The sequence below is a fragment of the Camelus bactrianus genome, chromosome 12 (genome assembly GCF_048773025.1).
Source record: "Camelus bactrianus isolate YW-2024 breed Bactrian camel chromosome 12, ASM4877302v1, whole genome shotgun sequence".
NCBI classification, from domain to species: Eukaryota; Metazoa; Chordata; class Mammalia; order Artiodactyla; family Camelidae; genus Camelus; species Camelus bactrianus.
This window is the reverse complement of record NC_133550.1, coordinates 39,172,530-39,198,955: the sequence shown is the minus strand read 5'-3', so window position 1 is coordinate 39,198,955 and position 26,426 is coordinate 39,172,530. Positions and strand designations below refer to the sequence as shown.

At 38.1% G+C, this 26,426-nt stretch overlaps 1 protein-coding gene and 1 non-coding gene across 4 annotated transcripts in view; one reads left to right on the top strand and one right to left on the bottom strand.

Moving 5' to 3' along the window:
• FGD6 (FYVE, RhoGEF and PH domain containing 6) overlaps positions 1 to 26,426 on the bottom strand; it is a 99,821-nt gene that overhangs the window by 65,236 nt on the left and 8,159 nt on the right. The gene's annotated exons all lie outside the window — the stretch shown is intronic.
• LOC123619013 (small nucleolar RNA U13) lies at positions 7,541 to 7,635 on the top strand. The gene has a single exon (XR_006727529.1). It is a non-coding gene; the product is annotated as a small nucleolar RNA U13 (small nucleolar RNA).

The window sequence follows — 26,426 nt, the reverse complement described above, 5'->3', positions numbered from 1 at the left end:
GAAAGATATCAGCCAAACTCGCCTTTCCCACCCCAGCTGTCAAAAACCCAAATTCATTTTGGGTTTAAAATTGACCATCTTGAAAAACATGTATTTTTGTGACAGGAGGGTAAGTAAGTTTCCCAGCTGTCCCCATCCTATGCTTCAATATACCCTTATTCTAGATGGTCAGGTCTCTACTAGCACAAATCTTCTAGCCTCCTAGAAGGTGGGCTGGGTTACCTACCACATTAATGTTCTGACATTACAAGAGGTGCTGCTTCCTTGGGCCTCGGTGGTTTGTTTTTTGTTTTTAAAAAGCAACTCACAAATCTACAAGGATTGAAAGCTAATGACGGTGATCACAATCCACAATTCAAGTGCTACACCGGACATGTGCCCACCTCCCTGGTTATCACCAACTGCCTCTCATGTAATCACATCATAAGACATAGGAAGGAATGAGGAATGGAGAGTCAGCTCCAGACCTGCTGAAGCAGAAACTCTAGAGGTTCAGGGCCCCTAGGGGAAACATGCTAAAGTCTGAAAACCACCGTACCAGACCGTTTACCAACTCCTCCTCGCCAGACTGACATCATCAACATTTCTCACTCTGTACTGAGACAGATCTCTTGAATCTAAAAGCCTTTGTTGCAGCGAATCTGTTGGGGGAATTCCATAGGAAAGTTCCCAAGTAAAGCAAAAGAAATAATTCTTTCTAGCTTTAGTTGTAAAGACTTAGGAACAAACTGCCTACAGCAACTGCTTTCCTTTCTGCAGTCTTTAAGAATATCTGCAGAATAGAAGAGTCAGTAAAAGAGCCACAGAAAATCATCAGGGGAAACACTCAGGCAGAATAAAGACAGTCCCATTTCACTCTGGCAGGCCCCTTTCCCAGGTCATGGGCAGGTCACTCAACTGTGATGACTCCTACAAGTAATAAGAATTTCTAACAGGAATCTTAAAAGCTAAAGATAAATTTTCTGCCAGTTCCTGATTATACACTGTAGGATACAGACTTGACTCAGAAGCCATTCCTGAAGCCCAACTGTTACACAAACCAGTTAGATGAAGGCAGAATGCCAAAAGGAACATTTCCTTCTGCCAAAGACTGGGTTTCCTATTACTCAGTGTGGGGGCCTGAGGGAATCATATCACAGTCTCAATTAGGTGGGTGCATACCTTATCATAGCTCCCCATGACGTGAAGAAGACTCATCCCTGGGGTGGGGTGGGGGGTGGAGAGCGGAAGCTTTCTACTCAGATCACTGGCAGGATTCACTTGTCTCTGGGTCCAGGGAAGTGAGCCCAACCCCACTGGGTAGCTAGTAGATCTAGATGAGTGAGAGTCAGTGCCAGCTAGGATATACAGACTGCAGGATCCAGCCACATAAATAGAATACACCTTCAATTGTTTTTATTTTAATTGTCTATCTCTTTACCTTCTCTGAAACTCTGTTACTCAAAACATAATCAACCTGTGAGCAGCTTCAGCATCACCAGGAAGCTTTCTAGAAAAACAAAACCTCAGTCCCTGCCCCACCTCACTGAATCAGAATTTTATTTTTTGGATCAGCTCACTGGTGCACTCTTTTGGACTCAATGGTATAAAAATTTCGAATGATCAGTGAGCTGTGGCACCTGTGAGGAAATTAGGTTTATTTTGCCTAAAGAGTGCTGAGACTTGTTTCTTGGGTTCAACATTCAGACAGCTATTATCAAGAAGACAGTAACCGGTTGGCTGCCACATCCATTTAGAAATATAAATGCTTACCAAAGTTAACATTTAAAAACAAGGGGGAAAAGCTTTAAATATTAAAACTACATGCATCAAAACATACTGCCATAAAATACTTGGAGATTTTAGTTCTGAAAATTGCTTACCTACAGAAAACCTTCCCTGACCGCCCTCTCTCTACCCCAAATTAGTTTGCTTGGCTCTTCTGAATCTTTATGATCTTACTTGGTGGTATGTTTGTTTCTCTCACTAAAATGTAAATTCCTAAGGACAAGGAAATTGTCTTTTTCAGTTGAATCCCCAGCATACTGTCTGATATATAATAGGCTTTCAATAATTTTTACTGAATGAGTAGAAATGTTAGAAAGCAATGGGTATTAAATTTCAGAAGTTCAGACAGTATATGTTGATAGTTTTCTGCAAAGAAAAGTTTGAAGGGAATGCTGGAAAGACTGTGCAGTTTAAAGGAGAAGGGACATCTGGGCATCATAATCAATGGTGCGGAAGCAGAAATACTGGTGTTCAGAAAAACAAACAAACAAACAAAAAACATTTTGACTGCAGCAGATGTCTCCTATAAATAATGGAAAATAAATTTGGAGAAGATGAAAACAGATGCTAGGCTGTCAAGGAGCATGAACAACAGCTAAAGAGTTTACATTCATCCTGCAGACCTTCAACAAGGAGACATAAATCTTCCAGTAGACTTCAAAGATTTTCTTAGTAGACCTCCTGTCACTACCATGCTTCTTTCTTGTTAGTGCCAATAGGGAAGAGAATGAATGGCACCTCTTCTGTCAATCAAACTAAGCACCTGCCCCTGACCTCCCTGCTCTGGCCCCAGCCAGAGAAAAGCTTCTCAGCATCAGTGAGAGCACCTTGATCAAAGCTTAAACTAAAGCTAAAGGAGTTCCCCACACACTTGGATGGCAAACAGTAGAGACCAATTATGATTTCTGAAGCTTAGGAGGGAGGAAAATGAGTAGGGTAAAAATGGGATTTTAGGAGTATTCATCTTTTTTTTTTAATTGAAGTACAGTCAATTACAATGTGTCTATCTCTGGTGTACAATGCAATATCCCAGTCATGCATATACATACATATATTTGTTTTCATTTTTTTCCATTAAAAGGAGTATTCATCTTGTAATCCAAAACCAATGAACTAAGGATGAAATGGAGGTAGAATAGTGGCAGAAGTAGAAGATCTAGGAGGTTATTTCAATCTTGCAGGCAACCTGAACCAGGGTGGCTATATCATGAATTGGGAGGAAAAGGGCTGGATATGAGAGAAAAAAGTCATCAGGGCCAGGGTCAAGAGGTGGGGGAAAACCAAGTCCCTGAAGGTTTCATGAACAGTCAACAGCAGAATCAGGGTAACATCAATCAAAACAGAAATATGTCAACAAAGGATCTAATTTTAAAGGAAAGACAATGGGTTTAGCACCAAAATCAGGAAAGACAGCACCTAGGATCCTCATACGTGTTCATTTCTACATGACTGAACAGAGAAAAACTGTTGATTAATCTATTTTCCCATAAGACCGTGAACAGCTTTAAAAGCTATCTAGATAATTATAGATTTCTGACAGTGAAACAAGGATTCCTCACCTACGTCAGTCATGGAGTTCGGGCTCCTCCATTCCTTTTATTTCCTTCCCACTGCCAGAAAGATAACATTCTAACACAGCTTGCTTTTCGGGTTAAAGAAACAAGACATAGTGTTTCCTCCACACTTTCCTGCCTCGTTATTTCATAATTGGATCACTGAAGTAAAAGGAAAGTAAGCTCCAACAACAACCAGAAAGAGTCAAAACTGGGCTCTGCTTCCCCAGGCCATCCTTTCCAAGTCAGATTTCCTTCTGGGAAGGAAGGGGCCTTGTTACTAGAAAAAAAATTTTTTTTCAAGTTCACTGGAATAAAGTCAGAGACAAGTAAAGCCAGAAGTAAATTTCTACTGATTAGGCAACTGTTCCTTCAATCCTACATGCCAAGGATCCTTGCATTGGAGTGATTATTTAACACCACCATTTCTAAAAACAATTACTTGTCTGTGTTCTTTTCTATACATAAACAGTAAATCTTATATTGGAAGTAAAGCAAATTTCTCTCTCAGGTTAAGATGTCCCATTGAGGATGATCTCTTTTTAAGAAGGAACTGTCTTTGAAAAAAATACTTATTTAATTCATTTTCTCAAAGCATTTTTCAGGAACATAAAACATGCACAAAGTGAAGTCAGGCATAACAGTTGCCAGGGTTCACCACTGAAGCATCCTTGTGAACCTCTATTAAATTAAAGATGCCAGCAAGGGGAGGGGAGAAGGAAAGAATGGAGTAGAGAGGTGAAGGAGGAGCAGAGCTAACTGAAGAATGCTTTCAAAGCACTGAATCCTGTCCTCGGTTGTTGACAAATCCAGTTACTTTTCCTCTCTCGCCTGAGATTTTATTCTGGGTCCCATGTAATTCCTCCCAAATGTGAAGAAAGAAGTTCGTCCCAGTATTTTCACCTTCAAAGCTTCTTTCTCATTTTCGAGTCACAACATGTATAACTGATCTTCTGTCATCTTTCATTTCTACCCCCAGACCAAACTGAACAGAAACCGGCTAGTCCTCAGGATGTTGTTAGAATTCTTTTGCAAATGCTGTCTCACTATGACTTGGTGGGTATGTGTTTCCTTTGGCTACTTTCATATTTATCACAGAATGAGTTTTTCATTGGGAAAAACTACCAATGAAAATTTGGAGGATAAACATTACATGGAAAAATTAGCAAAACTATTTTTCAAATAAGTTATGTTTTATAACATGCCAAGGATATAAAGCAGGTTTACAATTTTCACTGGAAAATTATTTCTATCTAGTTTCATCAGAAAACTTTTTACTCTTTTACTTCAGTTCCCTTGTGGAATTGCAGGTTCCAGCATCAGGCTGAAAACCATGAATCAAATCAATAGAAAACAATTTAAAAACCATTCCTATTCTCATTTTCAGGTCCTCTTCTCAATTATGCAGTACATGTGTAATTTTCTCTACCCTCCACTCAAGTGATTTTCCCGGCAACTACCCCTAAAATAAGTTAGTTTAAAAAAAAATTTTTTTCTCTCTACTTCTTTCAGGAAACATGGCACAAATTGGGAAACAGTCCTACACAGGCATTTTCATCCTCTAATAAAGCAAGACTCATATAATCATGTCATATTTTTAGGTTTTCCAAACAAAGGATCTTGCATAATTATTTTAAGTCTGTGCAGAGCCAGGGTGACAGAACACAAAAGCCAAGAGATAACACAGTCTGAAACAAACTTATCAGACTTGAACAAAAATCAGGTTCAACAAGTGTGACTCCTCCGTGCTGAGAGGTAAACCAGATCCTCTGATAGGTCTTCTCCATTACTAACTGCTTTGACTAAAAATAAACCCTGATGCTTCTGTAATATGTAAGGCTGCAGATAGCTGATGTTATTACAGCTTAAGAGCAGAAATCCTTCCCCCACAAAGATATCTACATTAGTTTTTTAATACACATTAATTTTTAAAATTTTGAGAATGCTTATAGTTTAGGGCAAACTTCAATTTAACAATTAATGATTATATTATCTTGACTTCAGTAGAAGTATATATATAATTTAACACACGTATGTAGTATATTAACTTTTTGGATTAAATGTTTTGATTAATAACCACAGACTACAAAATAAATAAAATCACTAAAATAAGGGATAGCACAGCAGGAGTTTGTTACCACGTTTAAAAAAAATAAAATAAAACACTTGCAGCATAAAATGTACACAATTAGTGTTTTTATTCACTGGTTCATGAATTTTAGTTAACAACCAAGACTTTAAAACTAGCAAGCTGGGGTTCTATGGCTTCAGGAGAAAAAAAAAAAAACACACACACACACACAGAAAAATATCCAGCTTCCCCTGAAATATAAACTAGAGGATTATTTAAAATCTGGCTTTTGGTGATTCTGCAGGAAGGAATACCAGGCTTTTAAGTGATGAACTTTGAAAAACAGGCTTGCTTCATCTTCCAGGGGCAACTTCTACCCTCATAAATACCATTACCATCTCCTTCCCCAGAAATGTATTTATTACTAAGATTTTTAAAACTGTAGCCTAATGACAAAAACAAAATCAAGATCAGTACACTGAGGCTGCTATTTAAAATAGTCATCGTGGGACAACTCTGAAAACTGGTTTAAAAACAAATGGAATTCAAAATTCTTTAAAGCAGAAGAGAACCTACCCAGATGTTCACACCCATTTTATGTAAGCAATTTTAGAGTAAGGTTTAACTACAAAGAAGCAGTTGAAACTGGTGAAGTAAATTGGGCACATTCATACAGTTGTTTAAAAAATGAAACAGATCTGTGCACAATGATATGGGTTGCTCTCCAAGAATACTGCTATATTAAAAAGAAGTCAAGGCACAGACCAGTGTGTATCTATCTGTGTAAAAAGGAAAACACATATATATGTGTGCATGTGTGTATATATGTATACATACATATGCAGGCAAACACAAATATGGCAGTAGGTCTCTCTAGAAACAATCAGAAGAAGCTGATAACAATGGATGCCTCTGGGACTAAGATCTATAAGAGAGAGACCTCATTATTTACTCCTTGGTGCTTTTTAAAAACACCTGTTTTTTTTTCCTACAAAAAGTGAAAAGGTTTTTTTTTATTGTGTAACATAATGTAACTCAATAAATTTTTTAAGAATTTCACACATGTTCTGATTCTTTCCACTGCCCATCAACCCTTAGATCCTCCAATGTTTGAGTCATAATCTTCAAGACAGCCCTTTCAATAATAATTTTTGCTCAATCAACAGTTGTTAAAAAAAAAAACTTGTCATTTTATTACTTTTCCAAAGACAACACACACACACACACACACACACACCCTCCCCACAAACCCAGAAACCAAAAAGTTTTACAGAAGATGGTTCAGAGCACCACCTCTTTAGGGATAGCTTATTTCTTTCCAAGAGAGAGGAGAATAGGAAGGAAGGAAGGGAGGAGAGGGAAGGGAAGGAAAGGGCGGGGAGGAGAGGGTAAGAGGGAAGGGAGGGAGGAAAAAAGGAAGAAAGAGTGAAAGAGAGAAAAGAAGGAAGAGGGAGAGAGAGAGAGAGAGAGAAACTAACTCCTGTCCCTTTCTCCCTCCAAACCTAGATTTAGATCTCCGCACATTTTCAAGATGGCCTTTATTTTTTCCCTTTAACTATCCCTTAATGTGGGAAAAAAAAAACAAAGACTGTGCCTTCCCTTAGGGCCTGTAGGGGCTTATTTGTGAAAACCATTAGCATGAGTCTCTAGAAAACAGATAGGACTGACCTGACAAGCCTTGAAAAAGGCTGAAAAAGAGAAAAAACAAGTTATAAAGGGATCGTTCAGCAGTCTGAAGGGCACAGAGTAACCACAGGCTATTGACCGGACCCCCGTACACAGCACTGTCCTATTTGGCATCTCCCACAGCGCTCTGTCTGGGTTGTGGGAGAACTCCCACCCTGCAAGTAAGGATGATCATGCCCTCCAGGGTTCCGGGGGTGATCTTAAAGACACAGGAGAAGCCCAAGGCCGATAACAATCCAATAGACACTCCTGTCTCTCTAGCTTAGCTGGGAGGCATCTAGATAGAGCCTGAGTTGTTCCTAGCTACAGTGGAACAAATTCTTATAAAAATGTCTCCTAAAACAAGCACTAGCTAAAATAAATACCGAACATTTAATTAGCAGCAATTTTGCTTTCTTAGGGGGTTTGCAGAATGATTGTTCAAAATGCTCTTCAAGAAATGTAGACAGAAATTTTTTTGTTGATCCTTTTGTAGTTCATGAGTGTGATGGATGATTGGGTGTTCCCGCGCTTGTGTGACATGTGCCTCCTGAAGCCTTGTTACAAACCCGTCTGACGTGAAAAAAAAAAAAAAAAGAAATCTATTTGTTAATACAAATAGAAAAGCATTTTACTGAGTTTAGGACTGCCTCCAAATAAAATCTAGCAGGTTCCCAACCCAGTTTTCTCACTGTAGCAAAGATGTGTTTATTTTGTTGAAAAAAATTTTTTAAATGTTTAAATAAAATTAGAGTTGATCCAACACCACTTCTCCCCTTGACCTCCTTATTAGGTGACAGTAACTCATTAGTACCAGACCAAATAAAGGCCACTAGAAATAAAGAGGCTGGGATGATACATGAGGACGCTACATATTTAGACACACATGTGCACACACATATATGTATTTATACACATATACATATATTTCCAAATATATATTTTAAAATATTTAATACATATAAAGCTTATATCATTTATTTCAATAAATATTTACTGCAAGCTTATTATGCATCATATATTATTTTAGGGGCTGGATGAAGATAACCTAATAAAATGAGTTGCAGATAATGTTCAAACTGTAAATTCTACTGGTTGTTTCTCTTTTTACCTGCTAAGTGAAACCTTCCTAAACAGATAGAGGCACAAGGAATCAGGATAACCTCAATAAGTAGGATAAAGGCATGGACTATTTTCTAAAAAGAGAATATCTGAAAGGGAGTGCATGCTAAATGTTAAAGGCAGTGCACAGACACTAGGGCTGCAGAGACAGAGGAATAAGTACCGCATGCAGCCTGGGGCAGTCAGAGAGATCTGAGGCATGGGCACTTAGGAGAACAGACTCCAGTGAATGGAAGAGGAACAGAGGTGTGAGCAAAGGCTTGGAGGTAGGAATGGAAGTGATGAGTAGGGTGACAGGTGACGGGGGTGGGGGTGAGTATATTTCTCTGTGATGAGAAGTTAGTGATTTACCAGTTAAAAAGAGGTTCCTACTGCTAACATGACTAGCAAGCAGGCGAGTCAGAAGGGACAATCATCCATCCATTATGGTAGCTGGGGATCCAAACTCAACCCGTCCCCTTGGCTTTACCAGGTTCTAACACTACAGCAGGAAACCTAGCTGGGGAGCCAGGCCAGGGCAGTGAGACTGGTTGGCGAGCAGGTAGAGATAAACAGCTCACCCTCTGACTACCTTCTCTAGGCCATGTGTTTTTGTGTCAACTGTACATGCCACGTTGCTTCTGCTAATGTCTTTTCATCATAATTCCAACAGTCACTAAAAAGGTGGTGAGACTTTTGGAAAATATGATCGTGCCCTGTGCCCATGCTTTGCTCTTGATTGTGACTCAGTATGAAATCACTATGGTGTAAGGCCTAATACACCCTGACGTCTGGGGAAAACCAAGAGGGCCTAAATGGCCTAACTACACATTGTTCTTCCCACTCTGCTCCCTCAGACAAGGTCCCCTGGCCAACCAACCTTCTTTACCAAAGGGACTGTTCTGGCTCATCCCTGATTTAGAGGACTTTAGTTCCTTACCAATGTGTGAAATTATTCAAACTAGTCGATCACATTCTCCCATGGAATCCAAGGGTCATCTCATCCTCTTGATACTACAAAGCCTGCCTCCCACAGCCCCTGGTGGTTCACTCTGTTCCCAAGTGCTACCTCAGTATGGCCCTGTGTGGTGTCCTATGTCCTCCTACCCAAGATGGTATGTATGGCTAATAACCTGCTGTCAATCTCATCTGTCCAGTGTCATTTGTTTGGGCATCCCCATTCCTCCCAACCTAACATGGTGAATAGAAGGTAATTAAAACAACCACCAAAGAAGGTGTCATTTTCTGAGATCCTTAAGTACAAAGCAGGTGCACTGGTGGTTTCCAATAGGATTATCCTGAGAAACCATGTTGAAGGGTGTATAAAGTTAACTTCATGACTACCTAAGTATACTTTGCATATACATCCAAACAGACTCTGCCAGGATAAACTCAAAGCAATTCTCAAGTTAAAGGTATTATCGTTACGTTACAGAAATATGACATATTCCATGTTACACAATATTAAACGTTACATTAAATACAGACCCAATAAAATAGTGGGATATTAACAAGGAAAACAGTAGTTAAACTCACAGAACACCTGCCTGCAGTCCCAGATCTATTTTATTCAAGCCTACTTGAGTTTCTTATCTTCTAACTGGAAGTACAACCCATAATTAGGATTTCCCACTGACATGGAGAAAAAGAACAGTAGGCTTCTTGGGAGCCCAAAGTAGCCAGAGAGGGGGAGGTTAATATTGCTCAAGAATAAACTAGTCCACTTCCTTTTTTAAACGTATACATGAACAATTCCATTTATCATTTCTCTTCCTCAGATACTATCTACAAAGAGAGCTTAAAGGTCTACTCTAGACCAAACATGAAACACCAATAACCCCAAGGAGCCCTATCTTTGGCTCCCTTGATCAAGAAACAAAGAAAAGTTATAACATTTCCATCAAACTTGGGTAACATCTTCAAAAACCAGAGTCAAGGAAAATGAAAGGAAAGTAAAAATAAACATGCATTCACGAAGTGAGAGATTCACTTTAGACAGGGCCACAAATATTTCATCATAGTTTCATATATTTCTAGGAGTAGAGAGAAGGCAGCAGAGGAGAGAAGAAAAAAATGCTGGTTTCGGCCTAAGACAAACCTGTATTTGAATCTAGGGTCCACCACTCACCTGGCAGTGTGAAACTGGTTAGCTATTTAGGCTCCTTAATTTTATACTTCCCTGAACTATAAAACTGAGATAACACTACTGGCTATGAAGATTAAATGAGAGAATATAAACATATCTGGTACATGCAAAGGACAGGAAATAAAGACAAAGTTTTAGAAAGTAGTCATGAGAAGAAGAACATCACGGTCCATTAGGTAACAAGAATGGCAAAAGGAACTGAAAGTTTTTGCTCTGGTTTACCCCTGGTAACCCTAGAATTTAGTATGATACCTGTTCTATTTCTTGCATATATAAGTGAATAAATGAACGGCCTTTATCCTAACATCTCACGTAAAAACAGTATAAGTAGGTAAATCCAGCCTGCTGCCTGTGAACTAAGAATGCTTCTTATATCAAAACAAAGAAAAGAAATCAGGAATATTATGTTGGGAGACATGAAAATTACATAAAACTCAAATTTCAGTATCCACAAATAAAGTTTTCTTGGAGCAGAGCCACGCCTATTTGTTTTTGTATCATATGTGGCTGCTTTCGTGTTATATCCGCAGATATGTATCTGTAGATATACATCCACAGAAACGAACAGTGGGAACAGAGACCATATGGCCAGTTTGAAATACTTACCATCTGACCCTTTATGGAAAAAGTTTGCCAATCCTTGTTACAGCACATTACGCACAAGAAGCAGTATACCTGCTCTGGAGCAAAACTGCCTGTGTTTGAATCTTTGCATAGAGGGTGTCACCCTGTCCCAGGGTTGAGGTAGGATGGTCATGATGAGAACCTCCAGGTTTGAGTTAGCCATGGGTGGCAGGAAGAGAGAGAGGATGTGGGCGTGCATACATGCTTGCATGTGCCTGTGTGTATGGGGGAAAAGGGTCTGCTCCTGATTTTATTTAAATAAAATAGTTTACGGAACAGTAAAAAAAAAAAAAAAAAAAAAAAGCTCAGGCACTTACTGGCTAAGTGAAACTGAGTAAGCTCTTAACCTCACTATGCCTCAGTTTCCTCATCCATAAAATGGGGATAATCATAGTGTCTGTCTGACAGGGCTTTATGGGGATTAAATGAATTAATGCAAGTAATGCTCTAACAATGTCTGGGACATAGAAAGCTCACTCACCTGTGTGCACTCTTTCTCCTCATTTATATTTAGAGGACCCTCTCTAACATAAAAATATAAATTATTACTCTAGATACTTAAAAGTCTAGCCTTGTATCAAAAAGGAGTACAGAGGGAAGCTTCTGCATTACCAGTCATGTGAAACAGCTCATCACCAGCACACACGTCTGAGTAAAGAACTCCTGCAGTGAGGTCATGTGAGCTGTGGTCTTGTAGGTCATTCCTGGGCTTGTTTTCCATGTTTAATTTCACTGCTTCTTTTTGGTGGCTTACTACTTATACAATAACATGCGAAGCACAGAATAATCACAGTTTCACGCCTATCACAATACTGTCTCCTGTTTCTAGAAGAATTTCAGTCATCAACATAAATGACTAACTTAGAGGTATCCTGATAGGTCTCAAGATACTTTTTAAAGCACCTTTCTAGTGGGAAGAGAGATAACTCAGTGGCAGAGTGCATGTGTAGCATGCATGAGGTCCTAGGTTCAATCCCCAGTACCTTCACTAAAAAAAAAATTTTTAATAAAAAAAAAATCAATAAAGCACCTTTCTAAAATTTTGCTTCATCCCTCTTTGGTAAATAATGATCACAATGATGACAACTTCAATGACCAACACAGGCTAAAATGATAAGAAGCAGGTGTCACTTATGGAATGGAGTTGCTGATTCCTTTGTTAATATGAACTTCACTTGGCAATGGAAAGCCAAGTACCGGTACAGACTTTCATATGGGATTAAAGCAGAAACAGTCTAGCAGACAGCCTTTCAAAACACTGGTCCTCTGCTATGAGCCACTAGCTTAAAGTACAAAAAAAAAAAAAAAAAAGAAGAAAGGAAAGAAGCAAAGGAGAAATTAAGATGCCAGAAGAGAAGGTAAGAGGAGAAAAATAAGGAGCAGGTAGTAAGATAAAGTGTCATCGCTCCTCCATCTGTGACATGTGTTTACTGAGCTCCTGGTAGGTTAGGCTGCAGTCAGGCACGGAGGTGACACACAAGAAGGAAGAGTCTGTTCCTGCCTGGGGAAAACAGCTGACAGCCTCTGCCTTTCTCAAGTACCTTCCAGATAACAACAGCCGCTGAGGGACAGAGATTAACTGCCCCTAAACTTTCCATTTATTCTAAAACTTTCCATATTAAAAAGCAAAACAAACAAAACTCCCCAAAACCCTTTTATGTCGACTGCAATGGAGGGGAATAATGAGGGAAAGGAGGGAGCATTATACTTTTCACTTTATGTACATTTAACTTAAAAAAAAAATACGCAAACCAGGATTCTATATAACTTCTATAATTTAAAAAATTTGAAAATCCTCATTCTCCTTTCTCCAAACTTACTAATCTCAATTATTTCAAGCATTCCTCATAAACAGTATTTTTTTTTTAATATTTGGGAAGAAAAGGTCAAAGGCAAGGGAAAGGATAGGCTGGAGACAGTCATCCTCATCTGGACTTCCCCCAAAATGCAGAAAAATCAGAGCATGTTGATATGTGGGTTATGGCAAGGATTTTCAATGTTTTTACCGTAGACAGCTTATAAATTAACACACATCAAACCCTCTAGAGTATCTACCCACCATGAGGGAACATGATAAGTTCCCTATAAAGTAAATCCAGGAAAGAAAGACTGTATTTACCCTAGCATCAGGTAAGTATAGTGAAATGGAGGTTTCTATGAATTCCAACACCTCCACTCATAGTCACAGATTTTACTTATGGAATCTACCCACAGAGCCACAGAGCATTTGCAGAAAGACCAGCAGAAATAATTTACTGGGGCCAAGATTTCAATGAGCAGGCAGACAACACATTAATTTCTAGAGTACAGAAGAGCATACAAAAATACTTTGCTTTTTAACAGTGAAAGGGCTCAATAAGAATTAAAGATGTTTAGAATTACTACCACTGGGAGTCAATCTTTCAAGAAAATGGCTAAGATCTCATTTTAGCCTACAGTAAGAAAGCATCAACAGTTAAGTAACCACTGAATACAAAAACACACCTAAACTCATTTTACCATCAAAAAAGCTCCTGAATCTATTAAAGCTAAAGTATTTTCTTAATTTTACAGTACTTAAATCTTGCCCTACAAAAATATTTCATATATTTTATAGAAACAAAAAGACATTTCTTAAGTCATAGAAAACTTTCACCCTTCAGATCTTTGTTTTGTATTCTTCACTGAAGCCTTCGTAGCAATTTATTCCTCCCCAAATATGGTGCTCAGTACACAATGTGTAATAAGTACCTGTTAACTAGAAGCAGTATTTAATATATTAAGAGGAAAGATGCAATCTCTTAAATAGCTTTCACAGGTTATCTGTGTAAATTCAGAAGCATATTTTACCTGGCTGCTTAACACCTAAAGGCATAGGATTTTACCTGTTGTACAATGAGAATACTAAAAGATAAAGGTAAGGGGTTTTCTTAAGTTAACATTTTTCTAAAAGATTTCCTAACTTTCTAGATAAGACTCTTAAACATCTTTCCCATCTGGATTCCCAACTAGTCCATACTGGGGTTCACAAAATACTTTATTTGGAGACAACAGAGCAAAGAGTCTAAAATAATGTATTTTGGCAGATAGACAGATGTTGAAATCTTGAGATAATTATATGAATTCACCCTATCAGGGAAAACTTGTTTCCCATAGTTAAATCATTCTGATAATTTCCCCATATACATAAAAATTACACCAGGCCTTTTCCCAGGCTCTTGACTTTGGGACATGTTAGTAAACTTCTGCTAACTCCAAAGGTACCTATAGACTACCCAGATTTTTTCCACTTTCAGTCTTACATGTAAGACACAGGGAGAGTTCTTTCATTTAAGGGGGAAGAGTTTCATAAAATTTTGATTTTTTTTTAGTGATGCATTTGTCTGCATTTTCTGAACAGCATATGAAGATCTTGAGATCTGTACTACCTAGGAACTGTTAAAAACTGCTTTTGACTGACATGGGAATTTAGACCCCATGGCTTCTTTCTGCAGGTTTGATAAAATCTAGTGGACTAGTAGAACGAGAGAGATGGAATGTTTTGTGCTTCACCATTCCGTAATATGGAAGGATGCTTGCTACATAGCTCATAAAGACAGACGCATGTGAGGCCTTTTAACTCAACTTGTCTTCTCCAAGGGAGCTTTGTTCTAGTGAATAGCAGTAATTCTCCAAATCAGTGAATTGCTTTCCAAAATTAACAGGTGTTTCCTGTGCTTTCTGGAAAGCTGGTCAGTGGGACACTGGTTTACTCAAAATCCAGCTGGATTCTGACCTCATGCAAGTAAAAGCAATATATAACCTGACGACTATTTACTCAGATGTGAGCACCTATTCTGTGCCATGTAGGTGCTGAGGCCAAGGATATAAAGATGCTTATAATCTCTTACACTATTTGTTGTTATAGCTCATGTATCTTATTTTTCTTCTTTTGGAGGGAGTGGAGGGGGAGGTTAACAAAGCGCTCTGGTAGAATGATGAGTTAGTGTCGTGCAACAGTGGACTAAGGAAAGGGGTGCCGTGTACTGCTTGGTATACAATCAATAAAGTAAATGTTAGTTGTTACTTTTATTATATTGCAAACAGGATATTTTTATACCTTATAAACAGGATACGAAGGGGAGTGGCAGCACAATTATCACAAATTCACTTCCTCATTCAGTCTTTCAATGTTTACGATGCATCTACTATATGCCAGGCACTGGGGATAAAGTGATGTAACAAAATTAAGTGCCTCTCATTCATACTGTCTGTATTCTAGTAGGGGAGACAGATGAGCAAATAAATAAATAGATGTTATACTGATAGGAAGTGTTAGAAAGAAAAACAGAACTGAGTAAATAGTAAGTGGACAGGCAGAGGTAGGGGTATTTTGTTGCCTTTCCTACATTGGAAGGGGAGATTTCCTTGAAAGATAACATCTGCATTAGGTGTAGAAGGTTGAGAGATAATCTGCCTGGGGGAAAGGTTAAGTCTGGTAGTAGAACAAAGCTATGAAAGGGCATAGGGTATTTAGGAATGTTGGTCAATCTTATAAGGTGGGTAAGATCATGAGATTAGAAAGGACAGACCACAAAAAGTCTTACATACTAAGCTAGGGAGTTTACCTTTTATTAACTAGGAAGTGGGGCACCAAATAATGCTTCATTACAAAATGGTTATTAAAAACAAAACAAGAATTCTCATTAGAAAATGGGCAAAAGAAACAGAGATTTCATCTTAGAGGATATACAAATATCAAATATGCACATGAAAAGTTATGTAACATGATTAGCCATCAAGGAAATGCAAATTTACACCATAATGGGCTGTCACTACACACCTATGAGAATGGCTAAAATTAAAAAATGAGAAATATCAAGTGCTGACAAGGATATGGAGATACTGCATCACTGGTACATCAGTGGTGGGAAAGCAAAATGACACAACTACTCTGGAAAAGCTTGGTGACTTTTTAGAAAACACACAATTACCATATACTCACAATTGCACTCTTGGGTACTGATTCCCAGAGAAATGAAAATAAATGTTCACACAAAAACCTATACATAAATGTTCACTACAGCTTTATTTGTAAGAGCCAAATGTGGAAACAGTATTTTAACTGGATGTCCTTTAACTGGAATGTTACTCAGAAACAGAAAGCGAAGAACTATGGATGCAATGCAACTTGGATGACTCTGCAGGGAATTATGCTGAATGAAAAAAGCCAGCCCCAAAGGGTTCCATTATACATAACATTTTTGAAATGATTATTGGTTCTCAAGGGGAGTGAGGTGGGTGTGGTTATAAAAGAACAATTAAAAGGATCTTTGTGGTGATGGAAATATTTAGTATCTTGACTATGATAGCAGATACACAAACCTACACACCTGATAAAATTATATCAAGCTGAATACATTAACACAGGAGTATGAATAAAACTGGGGGTAAATAAATAAAAACAGCAAACCAAACAAAAAATAAAACAATAAACAAAAAATTACAAAAAATGAAAAAAAAAACAAACTGAGGGTATTTAGGTAAGGTCACTGGGGTTTATCTATGTTAATATCCTGGTGGTGCAACTTTACTATAGTTTTGCAAAATGTTCCCATTAGGGGAAACTAGCTAAGGTAAACCTAGTTTTCTCTGTACTATTTCTTACAACTGCGTATCAGTCTACAGTTATATTAATAACAATTTCAATTAAAAAATAATAATAAACCAGATTGTGAATCCCTTGTGAGTAGGAACTGTCCTTAATTTCTCTGGCTTCTAGTTTGAGTCCAGCCCATTCCTGCAATTTCCAAATGCTGAGACCAGCCTGAGAGAAGGGTAAAAAATAAGAGGTAAACTATTTTGGTTTCTGATTTATCCAAGGGAAAACTAAGTTTATTAATTTCTATAAAAGTAAAATCTGTATTTTACTAAAATTCTCTATATAAATTCTGTAAAATAAAACCTAAAACCCCAGCTCTTCCTGAAGTTACTCATTAGTCACTAGGGAATAAAAATCACTTGAAAATATCCCCTCTAGCAGTTAAAATGCCAATGTGTTTACATGAGAACCAGATGCCTTTGAAAGCAACTGTCATTAGATAGGAGTCTTTGGGCATCAGAGTCATGGAAAAGTGGCAGATTGAGGCCACAGGATTTCAGCAGGCTCTTGTAACAAAAGCCTTCAGAGCAGTGTCACTCCACTGTCCCTTTCCATCCTGAGCATAAAATATGGGGAAGAGAGGCAGCAAACAAGTGATGAAACACACAGGAAAGCAGTGAAACATACATGTATCTACATTTGTAGACTAAAACCTTTAAGCATATACTTACATGTCCTTTGACAATGAAAGATCCTAACGATGAAGCCAATTGTGTAGCTACTTCTGAGTAGATTTTAATTCGGATTAAATGGAGAGAAAAAACTAAGAATCCATTAAACATCTGAATTACAGGATATTTAAAATGAAATACAGTTTGAGAACTTCCAAGCAGAGGTCTTATCAGGCTTGCTTTAGAGAAGCCTGTCACAATTAGTACTCTGATTACTTAATGTCAGCACAATGTTAAAATGCCCAGCAGAATGCGTCCAGGAGGAATTTAAATGTTTTCTATAATATGATCTACAGCATTTATTTGCTTAAAATGACTAACCAGGTTCAGTTGAGCCTAGCCAGGATGAACACAGATGTTGAATTAAAAAGCCACAAAGAGACCTCCCAATCAGTTTTGCCTTGCGTAGATTCTGCAAGACTCCAGATGGACAGGGTCAGTGATTGTGACCCGTGTCATTGGCCCCAGCAACGGTGTGCTTTACCTAAGAATTTCTATCAACCTACAGTAAACTGAATGTGTTCCCTCACCCATTTCCACATCTTGTCCTCTCATAATTCAAAAGGCTCCAGAAATCCCACCTACTCTAATCTTCAACTAAAGAGAGTGTATCACCTGCCTCTTTGGGGGAAAAACCCTATCATTCATTTAAATCCAATTTTTCATTAATAAGGATATTATGTCAACATAAAAGGTATTTCAGCCTTACAAAACTATTTACTTTGGGGAATCCACAGATAGTAATTAATATTAAACCCCAGTGCTTTAGAGTTCAGAAAGTACTTGACAGAGAATGACATGAGGAACAGAGATAACAGATAAAAAAGCAAGTGTCTTGTAAATTAGTGGGTAAATAGGAGACACATAATTCTTTCTGAGTCATTAATGTCTGCATGCAACTGGTAAATGACAGGAACCATTTTAATATGTTTTGAACAACAATCGCTACTAACTTGACCAAATGCAAACATGTCATGAATAGTTCCATTTCCAACCACTGAAACATCTATTTCCTAACTATAGAAGTTTTCCAATTCATGAGCTCTTCTTGCATGAAAAATCTGGGGCCTCTGAAAATGCTCATTAATGTCTATATGTATCACTGCAGGTGTCCCTGTATTTTCCCCTCTAGACAGTGACCAAATTGAGGACAGTAATATTTTGTCCATCATAGTCCCCTGGGTAGAAGATTCACAGACTTGTACAATATGAACATGATCTGATTTAAAATCACTACGTCTCAGGATCAGAAAACCCAATTAGTACTCAGTTTATCTACATATCAGCTATGTGCCCCTGGGCAAGTTACTAAACCTCCTTAAAGTCTTAGTTTCCTCATCTGTAAAAGATAGTATCTGTCTCCTAGCATAATGCTCAGCATATCAGAAATATGAGTAAATAGTAGCTGTTACTATTAAACATGGAATCCATGCTATTTGATGTTAATGGCATTTCTTATCCATGATATTGACTGATAAACTTTCAGTAAAGTGGGGAAAAAACTGGATTGATGGGAAGAGCCAGAGAGTTGAGGGTAGAAAGTTTTGTTAAAATTAACATATATTAGTAGCAGCAGATATTTGCTGGCTGTAAATTTCTGCTTAGTTTGAACACGCATCTCCCTGAAATCACTATTTAAACAATAAGAGCCATATAATCCTGTGCTCATATGTTGCTGTGTGCAGCCCTCCTTCCTGATGAGGGAACAGTATCTGTTACAGCAGGAGGGAAAAAAGGCAGTGGTACAAGCAATCCTGAATCTTTTTGCAACAACTAAAATCACTTGAGTTTTCCAAATCTTGCTGACTTTCTCTGTAACGCCTCCACAACAGCATTAGAAGTGGCAATGTGGTATTTTGAAGCACCAGGTTGGAGCTGTGGTTTTTCAATTTCCCATCTCTATGGTGTGGGTAAAGTCAACAAGACCTGCTGGGCTTGGTTTTATCAGTGAATGGGGGAGACTGGATGATTTGTAATGATTTCTTTAGTTCTAAAATTTAATGATTCTGTGACTACATTTTAACCTAAAACCATTAAGACATATGTCAACTTCCAAATTTTTCAAACTACTCAAAAGGCCCTCATTTAAATTTCCTCACCCCAACTTTTGCTACTAAATAAATCATACCTAGAGCAATGAACGGTCTCATTATTTATCCCTCTCTCCCCTCTCCAGAGTACTTCCCACAACCTAACAGGACATTAGAGAGGAACTGTGCTTTATCCTCCTATTTCTAACAGTGGAGTTATTGAAAGAAAAATTAAGTTGTGAAAAAGCCACTCATTTAAATTGAAACCTGTTTACCTGTGACTGCAGATACATCTAAAGACCAACAGAAAGAGGGAAGAAAAACAGTTACCAATTACTCCTTCTTTATACATTACCCTCACTTTCCTGGACTTAAAATTACAGTTGCCATGGAATTTAAATCAGAACTGCTTTTCAGATTAAGAAAAAACAAACAAACAAAGAAAAAAAAAATCAAACTCAAGCTAGTTTAAGTTCATTAAAAACCAAGTCTATCCTATAATTCCTAATGTTTCAAATGATACTAACATATGCCAAAGTATATTAACTGCTATAAATATTTTACCAAGAAACTGACTTTAAAAAAATGTATAATCTAAGCAAAATAAAGTTTTCAACAAAATCCACAGAGGCTAAAAGAGCAAGCAGTTATACCATTTCAAACAGAAAAAGGCTAAATGTGTTTGTCTTCCTTTTAATTTTTATCCAAACATCCAGGGGGAACTGACTTTCTTTGTTCGGTGTTTATTATTTCACCCTTCCTGAAGCAGAAACCAAAATACTTTGATAAATGGGAGAGTCTGGTAAACAGACCCTTGAACATTAGGGCTCAGAACCACTAATCCGGCTGCATTTCCATCTTTGTTCATTTTCCTGAAGTCACTACCATCATGCTTCAGTTTCTTTACATATAAACTGGTAGTAACACCTCAAACAGCCTTATGCTAATTCACACTTACATGGAAATAGAACAGATCTATAATACATGCAAACAGGAACGGATGAGAAACCTGAAAAACTGCAGAAGATAGCTGTTCCTCCTGGAAATACTATCATAGTACTTTACTGATACTCTATTTAACCAGCCCAATTTTTATAGCTCTAATGACAGATTGTCTCTGCCTGATGTCAAAACTACTTGCAAAGACTTTTTTTTTTCTCCCTCCAGAGATCCACAATTACCAGACCCAGACTAAACCACCAAAGTAGTTTTTCCATACCACCCAGAAGAAACCAGGCAGTTCTGTCCTTGAACTTAACTTTTAAACTCAGTATTTCATAAAAAGGTCAGCACTGCTTTGTAGCTTCCCACACTCAAATGTGCTATAACTCGAACTTCTCTTTGTACCTAGTATGGTTTTAAGAAAGTATTAAAATAAACAGGCTCATATAAACATGTCTACTTTTTAAATAAAGGGCTTTCTCTAAGTACCAAATTAATCTATGTAATTCCAGAAAAAGATGATGCATTTAAAAGAAATGTCTGGAAGAACACAGAAAGCTTACAAAAGTAACAATACAAGCACAGGCGGTATTCTTACTGAATTCTTACTTCTTACTGAAGAATACCTGAAATATGAATATACTCATTCCTGTTCATACTTATTATGAATAGGAGCCTGGATCTGGAATTCCCCTGAACCACCTGAAGAACTGGTGAGGCAAAGGTCATCTTCTCCACCCCTTCATCTTATTCCCTCCTCCCTTAATATTTTCCTCATCAACACACTAACCTTTTTCCTCCTTGGATACACCCGCATTTCAGCGTCATAAAAACTATTTAATTTTATTGCTCCGTTTTAGTACTACCGCCAAAGTCTCATTTCCTATTACTTCCCACTGTAGTTCTCATATACTGGAAGCTAAAGATGCTCTTGTAGGCTGGCTCAGAACCCAATTCCTACTCACAGTTATTTTTTCTGCAAAAATGCACTGAGTTCCAAACATCCTACTAATAGTCTAAATCCATTCACAGATTGATGAATTGTCCGATTATCTTCACCTATCACGTCCTTACAAGAACTAAAAATGCTTAGGAAAAGGAGAGCCCTCCTTGTCCCCCTCCCCACATCTGTCTTTTCCCAAAAGGTTCACATTGGGAACATTTCTCTAGGAAATAGGCCAGAAGCCCATTTTGCAAAGGAATTTGTCTCATTGATGTAATTAATTGCAATTTTATGAAAAAATCATAACCTTGGCTAAATTTAAAAATTTCTGGATTTTTACCATTCAAAAATTTAATAAAAACCTAGCAATGGAAAACCAATCAACTATCTCTAAAAATAAAGCCACTTTTTTCCCCCAAAATGCGCAATATCAGCTATCTCAAAACACTGTATTTTTACCAAGGAAGATAGGATGTGTGTGTGTGTGTGTGTGTGTGTGCGCATGTATACACAATCACAATGTAGAACATCTGTTCTTCCATCTCTGACTAAAAACTACACCCTCTGAAAGTATAAAGCAACATTCTACCACATGAAAACGTGTATATTTGATATAATATCTCTTATTTGTTTTGGTGGGAATGAGACCCAAGTAATACAGTTGACAAAATATTTCAATGTAACTAATTCCTAATACATATTTAAAAGGAAAAAGAAAAGCTTTTTTGCCAAGAAATAAAATCCAATGTTTCTAGCTGTAGTTTCAAATGTAGGATAAGTATATAAACAAACAGATTTGCCAAAACTCTGTGGCTATGATTTCAACACAAGAAACAGAGAGTTAAAGAGCCATACAAATTTTTGACATTTCCTGAGCTGATTCTGAAAATAACTCACAGGAAAGGGCTGCTGTTGAGATATATGAGTCCCAACCCCCAGCCTCTAACTGCACCTAATCTTACTGGTGCTATGACAACCATGAAATGCTCATTAGGGCTATTAATTTATACTTGCATCATTCAATTAAAATCCAATAAAACCACCAGATGGTAAATGTAACCCAAGAGAGATATCTTCTCAACTGGGTCTGAAGATTTATAACACAAATACCATAATGGGATTTGAGAGGACCTGTAATGCCATTTGGCAGCTCTTTAAGCCCAGTTTTGTGTTTAAAATAGGGAGAAAACAAACAATGAAATTGCTCTTATCAAAGTTAGAAAATGATCTCCTAAATGACAATCCAATCATGTCCACTTTATAAGCCTTGTGTCACCATCTCTGTAAAGTCATCTTTAATATCCTGCTTGGGGTATAACCCAGACAAAGCTTGAACTATTAAAACCATGTTGTCCTGTAACTGGGACATCTCACTAGGCAGAAACTTGTAGGGAGTAGCGCCCCGCTCCAGCTTTGAATGCACAGTGCTTGACACATGGTCAGTATTGGGCCGTAAATAAACCAGAGGGCTTGCCAGGTTACCCAGGAAAACCCAATTACCATACATCTTCTTTGAAGTGCTTATAAGAACAAACTAAAACAACAGAGGAAAAGCCTGGAATGTTTCCAGGGAAAATTTTTCTTGGTTATAGAATCAAGAAATCTACAATTTTAAGAGGAAAATTTCAAAACTTGGGTATTACAATTTTGTGATTTGTCCATAACTCTTTAATATCAAGGGCCCAAACTTTAGAAACTTCCTCATGGAAATCAAACTGCTTAAATAATAGGAATAAATGAACACTCATCACTGACATGCCAGTGAGAGAGAAAGGCCCACAGCCTGAAAGTTGTTTTAGATTTATTATGTCTGAAACATTTTGGGGAAGAGGGTAACTGTACCCAAAACTCACCAGAATACTACAGAGTGGCTCACAGCCTTATTTCCAATAAAATTGCTTCTGAGAACCTAGAGCAGTGACCCAATGATGACCTATCTGGGGATACCTAAAGCTACCATTTCTATGGCTTCATCCTCCTTCACTTGGAGATGTGGCTGTTCCGCCTTCTTAGTACCACTCCTTACCCATCCAGCCCCCTCGCCTCCCAGTTTCTTTCACTCACCCTAGCCTGAGGTCACCAAGTCAATTAACAGAATCACACAAAGGAACCTGGGGAGGGCAGAGAGGGAGGGACAGGAATAATAAAGGAGAAAGGGAGGGGCAGGAATAATAAAGGAGAAAGGGAGGGGCAGGAATAATAAAGGAGAAAAGGAGGGGAAAAATCCATTGCATATTAATTCCCAACCACATAGCCCTCCCCTTCTCCTTACCACTCTCAGTGCCTTACAGTAATTCTCAGACCAGCCCCCAGTTTCCTCATTCTTCCTTAGTCACCTCACCCTTTCCACAAACCCTGCTGCCTCAGACCCTGCGGATTTGCTCCACTGATACCGTGGTGCTCAACTCCACCCTGCACCCTGGCCGCCAAGTGTCCTGTATCAGCACAAAGCACTGAGGGGAAGAATTTACCTGGGAAGGGGGAAGGGAGGCTAGTACAGGACTGGTTACCAGAATTGGGGGCCAAACTGGGAACTTTAACACTATTTCCAAAAGTGTTTCTTTGGGATATACACTCTGAGTTCCAAATTATCATGAAGTTTTAGAACACAATCCTTTTTGGAATCAGAGACTGCCTACAATTATGTCCTAGTAAGTTATAAACACGTTGCTATAAATTTGTAAATGTTAAGTTGTTGGATTCATGAAACATCTGTACTTTAAAGAAGTGACTATACGCTGCCCCAAAGCTTGACAAATGTCTGTTTACTAATCCAGAATCTGGTTGGTTACACATGTAGACTCCATAAAACTAGTGTGTACCTGTGAACCAGTCCCCCACGTAAGACCCAGAATCTTCCCTGAGGCCTAAGAAACTATTAAAGGCACTCTTGATTTGCTCCAACAGAAAAATCCTGTTTTTCTGGATTTCAACCCAGAAAAATGAGTCCATTTGTGTTTTTTTCTTGTCATTTTGATTTTGAGTTAATTACTCTAAGGCACAGGCCTATATTTTCAACAGCCAGATTACCAAACAGGATTTTCACTTAGACCCACTCAGCTGACCTGAAACGGATGTCCCACTTCTCATTTACCTTATTTTGGGGTGGCCAGGTGTCCTTCTCATGAAGGCTTGAATTTTGCTTTCTCTTTCTACTCGATGTTGTTTACAAAAGGTACAACCTCCCAAGCAAAACTGTCAGTCTGGCCCTACGACTGAAGGCTTTTGATTCAGCAGCACATTTAGGCATCTCGGGCCTGTTTAGGGCTCCAAGCTCCAGGCCTAAACAAAAATCTCCATGGAAAGCTAAATTCTAAAGCAAGAGCTCACCCACTCTTCTCCAGGCTGCCCTACTTGACAGCCTCAACCTGTCCAAAGCCGCCCTTGGTTTCCTGCGGCCTTGAGAAAGAACTCTCCTTATGAATGCCATCCAGCTGCATTGGCTGCTGTGTGCATTAACTCCTTCCATCCTGGTTCCCTCCACCCCATCAGCAGTGCCCTAAAGGCATAAGAAGCATACCAGATAAAGGACAAGTTTCAGAAGTTGAAAGCTGGTGTCAGAGATAATGACAAATCCTCAGGATTAAGCCTGAGGGCCAACAGGAAATTTATATCCAGGGCCAAACCTCCAATTTTATGGAAAAACTTCATTTTAGCTAAGGATGGTAGTATGTCACCAAGAAGCCAAATTCGTTCCTCTTTCACACACACACATACACACAATACACAAAAGCTTCTTAAAAGAACAGTACCAACAAAACTGTTTTATGGAGAAAAGAACAGGTGTGAAAATAGACTTAAAAAGAAAAAGTTGGATACTTAACTCCATTTTCCATTACAACATTTATGCGAAGGAAGAGGCTTTTGCCTAGGTACTAAGGTTCAGAGAGTAGACAGTTGTAAACAGAATGGAGCTGACTATGAGAAAAGTTAGGCCAGAGAAGCAATTCTTTTACTGGTTAAAGGAGAAAGGGCAGAGAGGATTACAAGTAAAAAAAAGTGCTAGGAAAGCATATGAAAGTTAAAAGAACATAGAACAATTTATTTTACTTGGTGCGATGACTAAGATTTTGCTTAACAATTTTATTTATTCAATTCACCCAATAGTCTTTTTTCGGAGGAAGCCTCTACTATGTGCTGCATATGTTAATATTTCTACAAAAGTCCCATTTTAAGACCTGACTACTTAATGACTTGAAATTAGTGACTTAAGACATAGACTTCTAATGAACTCATCTACAAAACAGAAACAGATTTGCATAGTAAACAATCTTATGGTTACCTGGGGAAAGGGGGTGGGAAGGGATAAATTTGGGAGTTTGAGATTTGCAAATGTTAGCCACTCTATATAAAAATAGATTTTTTAAAAAGTTTCTTCTGTATAGCACAGGGAACTATATTCATTATCTTGTAATAACCTTTAATGAAGAAGAATATGACATTTTTAAAACAAATATATGTACATATATGCATGACTGGGACATTGTGCTGTACACCAGAAATTGACACATAGTAACTGACTGTACTTCAATAAAATATATATATAGAAAGACTTCAAGAAGAGTCTGTGTGCTTTGTGGGTTAAACATAAAGCACAAGCACATTAAATACAATATGCCAAAACTCCCTTTGTGACTAGGGAGAGAGAAGGAAGCTGCTGCAGTGGTTGCTTCCTTTGCCTCTTTCATTCACTCTCCTATGCCTAACCAATGTCTACTGATCCCTACTAAGCTCCTTGCTTGGTCTCATGCAGGACAAAAAGACACGACTAGAACTCTTCATGAAGCTTATGAACTGAATACCAATTAGACATACCAATAAACAATCCTACCATAAGACAGGCTAAGATAAAAGCTGTAAGGATACCACAGCTTAACTGGGAGGTCAGAATAGGAAGTAAACATTCCCCACTAAGTAACTGTAGAAGCTTCATGAAGTCAAGGATTGCTGAGCTGGACCATCAAAGATGTATAAAGTTTCAATAAGACAGATGAAGTAGGTATGTATACCAGAGGTAGGAAGTACATACACAAAAGTGACAAAGCACAGTAGTTATGCTTTTCCTGCATTTTTTCTATGTCCATCTGAAGTTAGTAATTAGCTTTCAACAAGTAAAATAAGTAATCCTCAAAGAGTAGTGAATTCTGCAAATTTAGGGGTTTTAACTAACAAGGGCACCATAGGTAAACACATAGATTTCAATAACTTCTCAAATTTCTTAGACTTAGCAAGTAAACCTCCTTGGATTGGTCAATTTCCTCCCCTAGGTTCTCGCTGTGACTTCCAAGTTGGT